This window comes from Triticum urartu, chromosome 7A (genome assembly GCF_056163025.1).
Source record: "Triticum urartu cultivar PI428250 chromosome 7A, HENAU_Tu73, whole genome shotgun sequence".
NCBI classification, from domain to species: Eukaryota; Viridiplantae; Streptophyta; class Magnoliopsida; order Poales; family Poaceae; genus Triticum; species Triticum urartu.
This window is the reverse complement of record NC_141879.1, coordinates 706,853,275-706,863,629: the sequence shown is the minus strand read 5'-3', so window position 1 is coordinate 706,863,629 and position 10,355 is coordinate 706,853,275. Positions and strand designations below refer to the sequence as shown.

At 48.0% G+C, this 10,355-nt stretch overlaps 1 pseudogene; it reads right to left on the bottom strand.

The window, feature by feature from the left end:
- Positions 1 to 6,126: 6,126 nt before the first annotated feature.
- On the bottom strand, positions 6,127 to 7,865 carry LOC147961852 (uncharacterized; annotated as a pseudogene).
- Positions 7,866 to 10,355: the final 2,490 nt, after the last annotated feature.

Below are 10,355 nucleotides of genomic sequence, written 5' to 3'. Positions count from 1 at the left end.
GGTAATATACGACGTCCTGCAAACGAAGGTACGCCCTCTGTTCCTAAATATCAGATGTTTTGTCTGTTCAATTTGAACTGTCAAAACGTCTTATATTTGGAAACGGAGGTAGTACCACTTCTGCTTGACGTGTGTTTTCTAGGACTCATTTCGCCATGTTTACTTGCCTTTGTTTGGCTGTATATATTTGAACTTCTGAATACTGCTATTTGCTGCCCCCTCCTTAGCGCAGTTTTGACGAGGCAGAACCCGCCAGCCTTATGTGTATGTTTCGGTTAGTGTAAAATCGATCTGGTTCTTCCCTGCCTAAGAGTGTGACATCTGAATCAAGAATGATTCAGCTGGCAGTGGCCATGCTAATTGTATGGAGGAGGAATGTTTTCTTTTTGTTGATTGTCCTTCAATACCCCCCTATTTTCCCCACTTTGGTAACCTAATTTAGAAGGTCGTTATTCCTTTGATATTCTTGTCAGCATATGATACTATATCTAGCCAATTATAGAAGATCCCAATTATAGAAGATCTATAGTTTATTCCTTTTGCTCCCGAAGTAATGAATATGTACAGATGGAATCGAATTTAGATCAGTATTCCTCTTCTCTATTGTTTGAAAAAAAATTGGTCTTGTTTGTTAAGGTCGAGTCAAAGTGATCCTTATTTCTATGGCGTGGACTTATCACAAAGTGACCCTGATGTCTATGTTCTTCCTTCCATGCTGCCTCTAGCTTCCCGTTTGTGTAACATTGATGTGTCTGGCTGTTCCCTGCCTAAACAATGTGACGTTGAAATTAACATCGTTGTGGGCGTGAAGTTAGAAGTTTGTCACTGCCACTCTACCTGGTATAATATTCGAAGCCCGCAGCACAAATCTACCAATTTTGCATGATCTAAGTTTTCCTAGACTTGATGATTTATGTTTACATGCCTCTGGATGACTATGTATTCCAACTTGCATTGCATATTATAATGTTCCCGTGCAAATAAAAATGTGTGTTTTCATTTAGAATTTTCAAATTCAGCTGAGATCAATCTTACCTATGGGACAAAGGCTATTCTTTGTCAGCCTATAATAGAATATCTACAGTTTGTTCTTTTTTGCTCACATAGTGTTGAGTTTGTACAAATAACTCTTTAAAAACGATGGAGTCAGAATGTACTCATGTCTTTGTTTCTCCTTTCATGCTACGGGTAGCTTCGCTGACTAAGAGTGTCGGTCCCAGACTCACAATTAACCAAGAATCTAGCACTTATCACTTACCAGTGCTGCCTTCTCTCGATATGACGCTACCCCTTGTTATCACTAGTTCTCTACGTATTGGGGCACACATGTTTCCAGAACTAATCTAGTATTTTAACCTTGCTTCAATTTGAGACTCTAAATCAGCTTAGTTATGTTTCTGATTGAATTTAAATACTCCCTCCAATCTACTAAAGTTGTACTAGGAGAGCGTCAATTAATTTGGATTGGAGGGAGTAGTATAATTTAAGCTTTGAGCATGACAATCAATCTGTTTTTTATTTCTTTCAAAAGAATCTGTTTTTTAGTTAGTAGGCTATGTAGGTAACTGAATTGTATCATGCGTGGGTTTTCAATTTGTAATAATTTAAGCCATGAGTTGCAGCAGATAGCACAGGAAAGAGTCATCAACATTACTATATCGTATCTGTTACTACTGGGAATACAAGATAGTTAAAGAGGAGGAGCTCAATTAGTATTATCCTGATCATCGATGAGGCTGGCCAGAAAGCAGCAGGAGGAGACCACGGGTGTCAAGCAAGGGCCAGCGTCCACATAACTGACCGTATTTGCTAACTAGTAACTGCCCCCCCCCCCCCCCCCCCCCTTCCCGCCCCAAAGGATCATCCTTTTGTTTCCATGAATCCCTGTTGCAGGGTCGATACAGTGGACCGCTGGTTTCTCTAGCTACTAGCGAGATCTTTTGAAAATCCCTGTTGCAGAGGCGAATCGTTCACGAGCATACTTAACAAAGTCACAGAACAATTACTCTCCACCCCTGGTCTCACATCTCTTCTAAAAATAATCATTTTAGTGTTATAACTGATGTGTATCTATCTAAATGCTTTTTATGTAATCCTTGTATGGATATTTTTGGGCAACCTCCGACCACCTCCAACCAAAGATCTTTGTCCGGCTATTCGCCGCCCCCCACGTCACTCAAGTTCAATCAACTTAGAATAGATGCCCGTTTGAGTTTTGTTACAAGACATATTTACCTTTATGAAAGCAAAACTAGTTCATTACGATGAACAAAATTTTTGACTAGGCGAAACTTATTTCATGTATATACAAAGTAAAAAAAAATATATCTATCATACACTCAACTATGTTTACAAAGCACAGCCGGACTTGCCAATACAAATCTGGATCTATTTTTCTGAGCTCATACGAATCTGAATCTAAATGCTCTCCAAATTGCCACTCTAACAGTTTGAACAAAACAAAAAATCTTCTATTTTCATTTTCAGAAACATTTTCTATTTGCTTTTCTATTTTCTAAACAAAAAATTTCGTTGGAGAAACTTTGTATAGAAAAGCTATTGTAAATCTGCCCAAAAAACTGGACAGAAATCTATATAAAAAAAATTGCAGCTGGCCCGTGGCCTGCTCGCGCGCGCTCTTCTGAGCGTCAGCGCATCGTGCCTGGCCGAAAACGGCCCGGCCTAGCGCCCGCAAGTGGCTGCAGTATGAGCCCAGTCGGCTCCCCCTTTCGGCCCAAAGGCCCAGCCGGACGCTAGGGATTCTTTCTGGGTCGTCCAATGCAATCAGACGGCCAAGCGTCGATTTCGCTCGGTCAAAACGGCTCGTCAGCGAGGCCGAGGGGAAAACCCTAAATCATTCCTCCCCTCGTGTGCCGCTCGCCTTCGTGTTTCTGCTCGCCCGAGCTTCGCCGGCAACGGCGTCGAGCGCCACCGCGCCGCGCCCGGCCGCCGGCGACGGCGTCTAATGCCACCGCGCCACGCGCGCCTCTGTTTCCTTCCCCCACTGCACCTCTCTCGCCCGCTCGCTCCTCTCTCGCCCGCAACGCCCGGATCCGGCTCCTGAAGCCACGCCGGCGCAGCGAGCCAGGGCGGAACGGCGAGCTAGGGCGGCGCGGCGAGCTGGGGCAGCGCGGCGAGCTGTGGCCGGTCCCCTGCGAGCCATCCACTTCCCCCTCCCCACCTTGTTTCTGCGAGAGAGAGGAAAACAGAGAGGCTCGGCCGGGCTACCCCTTTCCTTTTCATCGAGAGTAAGAGGAGCGCGGCCAGATCGCATCGTGGCCATCCTCCTCGCCGGTCGCGCGTTCTCCCTCAGCGGTGAGCGCACCGCCGTCGAGGGACTTGGCCGCGGTGTTGGCTTTTTTTGTCTTTTACTTTTCTTTTCCGGCAAGCCGTTGAGCTAGCTCCGGTGGTTCTTCGTCCGACGCCTCGGCTTGCCGATGTGCGCCCGGATCGAGAGGAACGGCGCGGCCATAACGGCGGCGCAACTTTTCCGGTGAGGTCCGAGGCCATTCTCCGGTGATTCACTTTGCCCTGTCTAGGGAAGGGATTTTTCTTTCTCTGTAATTCATTGTACCGAAAAATCTTAGCCTAGCACGGCTTTGATACCATTGAAAGATTCTCTGGATCGGGGTAGGCTAGATCAATCCGGTAACCTACCTTCTGCCTGTCTAGACGAGCTCGATCCTGCGCCGGCCATGGTGATGTGGCGACGGCGGCGCTGTGGACAGAGAGTGGATGGCGGCGGTGCTGGAGCTTCCCGTGAGCACCGCGCTAACCCTAGATCGGTAGGGCGTGTAGGTGGGGTTTGTGGCGGCGATGAACTTTGTCAGTCGTGACCCGGCCCCCACCTCTGTTAATATAGCGCGGGTCACAGGGGCCCATCAATTATAATGGGTTGGGCGCCCCCGATCAGGGCGAATTGACCAAGGGCCTGGTAGGCCGTTGGGCCTGCACAGAGGAGATCAACCTAACAGTTAGGACAGACCGATGCATACTAAATGAACACCCAACATTCACAAATGATGACTGAAGAAAGAAGAAGAATGAGGAGCTGGAAAGATACAGTAAAGAATGCATAAGCCTTGTAGTAGAAAGCAAAAAAAAATTGGAGGATTGAATTAAAGAATCAAAACCTTATAGTTTAGTTTGGTCAGGCAAAACTGGTAGTTTAGCTACGTCATAGGAAAGCTGAAGTAGAAAGGAATGAAAACCTGAACATGACGTAGAACTAACTATAACTAAACATTCATTGAAGTAAGTTGTAATTGGTTAGGTTTACTCATACTGAAAAAAATGATTGTAGCTCACAAACTGAAGAATGAACAAACTTATTAGAGCCTTATATCAAACTGACTGAACGGAAGATCAAACGCACACCCCTTATCTCTGAGTGATAAGCAGAATAGGTAAGACTAAACAAATACTCCCTTCGTCCCGACTTACTTGTCGTGGAAATGGATATATATCTATGTATATCCATTTCCGCGACAAGTAATTCGGGATGGAGGGAGTACTGAGAATGACATAGGCAAAAGAGACCAAATTCTTATTAAAGCATTCTCTACCATTGAATTCGGCCTTTGAGGTCAACCCAGCGGCTTCTATGAGGAAGGCGGCGCAAAGGAGGCTTGAGGGCTTGTTAAGGAAGGCGGCTAGGGCCGCTGAAGGGGGGAAATGGAAGTCGTTTTCTTGCTCCCCTTCGCCTGGGGGTGCTTGTGTGTGTGTGTGTTTGGGGGGTGCTAGGATTGAGGGACAAATAAAAAGACAACAACGGGAAACAGGTCCCTAGATTGGAGGAAATGAGGAAACCCCCAACACTGAATAAAGTCTTGTTCTGGTCATTTACCTCTTCAGTCAAAAAAGAAAGATAGAAGAATAAATAATGAAGAGAAGTAGAAAAAAACTGAATAATGAGAAAATGAATGAAAATGAACTAAAATGAAGAATTACATGGAAAAAATAGAATGGTCGGACTGACTGAATGAAAAACTAAATGCACAACCCTTATCTCTTGATAATAACCAACATAGGTAAGACTAAACAATTACTGAGAATGGCATAGGGAAAAGACGTGCCGAAGAAGAAAAGTGGACTGAAGACTGGGGGGCAAAATTAAATAATGAAAGACATCAGTTCTAAAACTGACATGAAAAATATGTATATACAGAACTGATGAAATAGACTTGGGTGACGAACAAACACAGAAAAGATTGATGAATATATAAAAAGAGAAGAGGGAAATAGACAGTGGAATGAACACTATACGGCTAGAATTTAATATGCCTAAGCACTTGAAATGATAAATAACTCATCTGCAGCTCTTGAAGATGATTTTAATTGCATAGGACAGTATGCCAAGATTTTGAAGTACTTCTTTCGTGAATACGCTAGAGTGCGTATCTTTTCATTGATAGGAAGAGAGGGCACAAAAGAGAGGCGGGGGGGGGGGGGGGGGGTGCAAACACAATGTCTTGTGCGCAAGAGGCAAGACAAGTTGCAGATCATTCATGACGGGTTGCTCAGCCCGAGTACAAGATTAGGACCCTATGCTAGTAACGTGTTCAGTCCGTGCACACCCGCCCTAGCCCAGGATCTAGCCTCGTCCTGGTAGACGCGAAAAGCCGCAAGATGGAGGGATTCTCGCCGTTGAAAACGTACCGATTGTGTTGCCTCCAAATGAACCAAGCCATGAGAATAGCCAACGTGGCTAGGCCCTTGCAGTGGTCAGTGGGTGATCTAGAGATTGCCGACATGCACCACGGAAGGAACTCCTCATTGCCAGAAGGTGGGGGTTGGTAGCGTACACCCAGGCTAACACATCGTGCCAAATTTGCCGAGGGAAGGGGCAACCCATGATGATATGTTGCATAGTCTCCTATACCTGGCAATAGAGGGCACGATGGTCTAGCATCGATTCAGCAATGATCGAGGTCGGCAAGCCAGGTGAACATCTTGACATGAAGAGGTGCCCAGCTTCTCCACGTGAGGCGCAGTGGGGGCTGAAGTAGATCCAGCAAATAGAATCCGATAGCAGGACCTGGTGGAGTACTTGGCGTCGGTGGTCCAACGCCAGACCAGGCGGTCTGGAGAATTGGAGAGGGAGATGGGTATGAGTAACCTCCAAAGTTACACATACTCGGTCATAGCCCCTGGCGTCAAGGCGTCATGGAGGTCAGGCACCCAACTATGGCCATGAAGCCCTTCCTCCATCGTGCGCTTACGCCGACGACGAGGCACGAGTGGAAGGAGGGATGGAGCCAACTCGGAGATGGCCTTGTCATCGATCCAAGGATCTGTCCAAAAGCGGTAGGTCTGTACGTCGCCGACGGAACAAGATGTGGATGCACGGAAGATGGAGGAGGTGTCTGGGTCACTGGGGAGGTGAAGATGCGCCGAAGGTCTGGTGGGGTCCATGCGTTGCAACCACAGCCAACGAACACGGAGCGAGATCCCCTGGCGGTGAAGGTTCGGATGCTGAGGCCACCCAGTTCAAGGTCGTGGCAGACACGCTGCCAATGGATGGGGCCGTGGCCACTATGGATCTCCTTTCGGCCGTGTTAGAGGAACTCATGAATAGTATGGTTCACCTCCTTGAGCACTGGCGGGCAAAGAGCAATGACTACCATGATGTGGGATGGGATCGCGCATAGCATGTGGTGAACTAGAGCAAGGCGCTCGCCACGGGAGAGAAGCATTGCGCTCCAGGTGGAAAGCTTCTTGGCAAGCTTCTCGGCGATAGGCTGGAGTGACGTCGCGGAGGATTTCCTCACCGAGAGTGGGCTGCTGAGGTAGGTGATGGGGAAGTAGACGTTGGCACATGCGAGCTCGTAGTTGATCGTGGCTAGCGGTAGGGGGGTCATTGCATCGGATGGGCGTGACCGAGCACTTAGCATAGTTAGTGCAAAGCCAAGGAGCCTCGCCGAAGACACGTAACAGCTCGTGGATGACCCGCAGATCTTGGGTCAAAGGATGACAGAAGACAACGACATCGTCGGCGTAGAGGGATGTGCTCGAGGGGGCATGGCGAGGTTGAGGCGCTGAAGCAGTCCGCGATGATGAGCGTGCGGGAGGAGCGAGTTCAGAGCGTCGATGGCCATCATGAAGAGCATGGGGAAGATGGGGTCTCCCTGGAGCAGTCCGCAAGCATGGGCGATCGGTGGTTCAGGAGATCCGTTGATGAGGACACGCGTGATGGAGGTGGAGAGTAGAACGATGATCCAGTCAATCCAACGTCTCCCAAAGCCCAGGTGGCGTACATCTATGAGGAATGGCCATGAGACCGTGTCGAAGGCGTGCATGGTGTCGAGCTTGAGAAAAACTCTAGGGCCCCGGAGATTGTGCAGCTGGCAGGCTGTCTGTTGGACCAACATGAAGTTGTCGTGCATGCACCGACCCGCTATGAGTGTGCTCTGGTTGGTGGACACGAGTTGACCAAGACGCGAAGCGGGGTGGAGCAATAAAACCTTGACAATGAGCTTGGCGATGAGGTGGATCAAGATTATTGGGCGGTAGTCCGAGAGGACGGAGGCATCTTGCTTCTTTGTAAGGAGCATGATAAGGGCCTCGTTGAGGCGTTGCATGATGCGCCCATTGAGCGAGTAGAACTTATCGAACACGGCACGTATGTCAGCCTTGATAGTATTTGAGCATGCCACAAGGAACTCCGAGGTGAACCCATCGGGGCCCGATGCCTTGCCGTGAGGGAGCGCCTTCACAGCCTGCCAAATCTCGTCCTCTGTAAATGGGTGCTCAAGATCGGACAGATCAAAGGAGCAGTCATCAATCTGGTCGAGGTCGATGGAGAATTGGCAGGGGCTGGAGGTGCCAATGAGTGAGGAGAAGTGGTGGAACGCCGCTTCGGCCATGCCCGGCTCATCGTAGACCGTGGTGTTCTCGTGCCACAGGGAGAAGATGAGGTTTTTCTATTGCCTGTGAGTCGCATGGATCTTGAAAAACACGGTGTTGCCATCGCCGTCCTTGAGACAGAAGAAACGTGCACTCTCGTGAGCAATGGACCTCTCAAGGGAAGCCAGGCCCAGGTAAGCACGCTTGAGATTGCAGCGTAGCCAGGACTTGGAGGGGGATAGGGCTCTAAAGTCTTGAGTCGCATAAAGCCGGGCATTCAATTCCCGCACAATCATGAGTTGCAATGATACATGACTGGAGGTACGCGCTGCCTAGCACTGGAGACGGCGAGCCGTGTGCTTGAGTCATAGGTAGAGGCGCTGATACGGATCCGGTTCCCGAACAACGCCCCACGCGTCCGCCACTATGTCCTGAAAGCCATCGAGCTTGATCCGGAAACACTCGAAGTGGAACCATTTTGGGCCAGCGTGACCCGGCGAGTAGTCAAGAAACAACAGGCAATGATGAGAGACTGTCGAGGCAAGGCATCGAAGAAGGCAATGCAGTTGCGAGAGCTCCCATTTAGAGGTGCACAGGAACTGGTCATTACAAACCAGCATGGGAGAGCCCCGCTCATTGGACAAAGTATAACGACGACCATGCATGGAGTCCCGCAGCTCCATGTCAGCAATGAACTGACAGAAACGGCTCGAAGTGCGGCAATTGATACGCCCATTACTCTTGTCCTCCGATGATGAGACAAGGTTGAAGTCACCCCCTAGGAGCCAGGGGCAAGCACAAGACGCGCGGGTATCCTGCAAGTCTTCAAGGAACAAGATCTTCTTGTCGTCCTCCTGTGGTCCATACACGCCAGTGATCCACCGGGGGTGCATGCCGGAGGTGGAGGAGACAAGGGTCGTGATGTGGTGCTGGCCAATGTACGTACCAGAGGTGGAGACCTGCAGCGGTTCCAGGCAAGGAGAATGCCACCGCGGGTGCCAATGGAAGCGAGAAAGGAAAAATCCACAAAGCAAGGACCAAGTGTCTCGATGACAAGGGGCAATGAGAAGGAATCTAGCTTAGTTTCCTGGAGGCAGACAATGTTCAGTGAAACAGCTGAGATTACAGAGCGAACAGTGTGCTTGGCCCTACAATTAAGGTCACGGACATTCCAGAAGGCCAGTTCCTAACCACCTATGTAGCATAATTATTGTCTGCACAATGTAGTAAGTATGGTACAGAATTGACCGAAAGGACGAAACTGGATAGAGAAATTACTATTAGTGAAGTTCTATATTTATTTTTTTAGAAAAGGAGGATTATCTCCGGCCTCTGCATCAGAGTGATGCATGCAGCCTCAGTGGAGTTTTATATTTGACTGTGCACCCATTGTAAAACAGCCAGCTGTTTAGGAAAACTATTATTTTAAGCTTATGCATGCCTCTGTCTGGCTATTGATCCAACGTGCATTGCACAAGTTATGGTGCTAAACACATAAAAGTTGAGTGTTTACAGTTACAAAAGTTCAAATCCAATTTAGATCAATATTACCAATGGGACACAAATGTTGTTCTACTTCTGCATGTAATACAGTATAGCCCCCACTGTAATCTGTCCCAGCTAGCTTGTTTTTAAACTACTGAATGTGTACAATCTGTGCTCGAAGTTCTTTTACATCGCCTGACTAACCCTTGTCTTGTGTTGCACAGAGTCGACGGATCAGAGTCATTGTCAAATGAGCACCCTCATCGTCAGAACTCGAAGCGGTTGCAATCTTGGCTGCATGGACTTTGTCGCGTGCGGATGTGGTTGCCTCGCCTAGAAGAAGACGCTTTTAATCTACAGTTGGCTTGCTCATGTCTATGTAGACTGTGTTGTTGTTGTTCCTCATGGTGGTGGTGGTGGTGGTGGTGGTGTAACATTGATCGAAATTAAGAGCGTGGCTCTGGAATTTTAAAAACAGTTTGTGATACAGTGTTTGTAAGATGAGGGTGCAAAAGATGGTACAGTTTTCAGAAGCTTGTTTTGGCTGTGACGGTGAGAGGATTGCTGTCACTTGTGTGACGGGTCTCCGCTAGGGCCTGGTTATACTAGCCAGCCTTATCCCTGTTTTGTCTATGGAAAATGGTATGCAGGATTGTTATACATGAATGAAATGGTGTTGACGTGACCCATACGTGGGGCACCAAGAAAGCCTAAGTTAACTAATGCGATTACTAGATATGCACATGCAGCAATTAGGAATTAAAGAAAGATTTAGTATGTGATGGGTGGGTACCATTCCCATCCCATTGCGTGTGGTTTTGGCGTGGACTGCTGGATGGTTAATTTATTTATAATACGAAAGGGAGGGGCGCTTTGTTCTGGCGTAGATTAATTATCTCTCAATGGAAGGGAGGGACACTTTGTTTTGTTAATGGTGTGACGAATCAATCCTTATCCCAGGCTGAGCGAGCTCAGCCTTAATATATATCATGGGCAACTGGGAATACTGCTAGTAGTAATCTAGT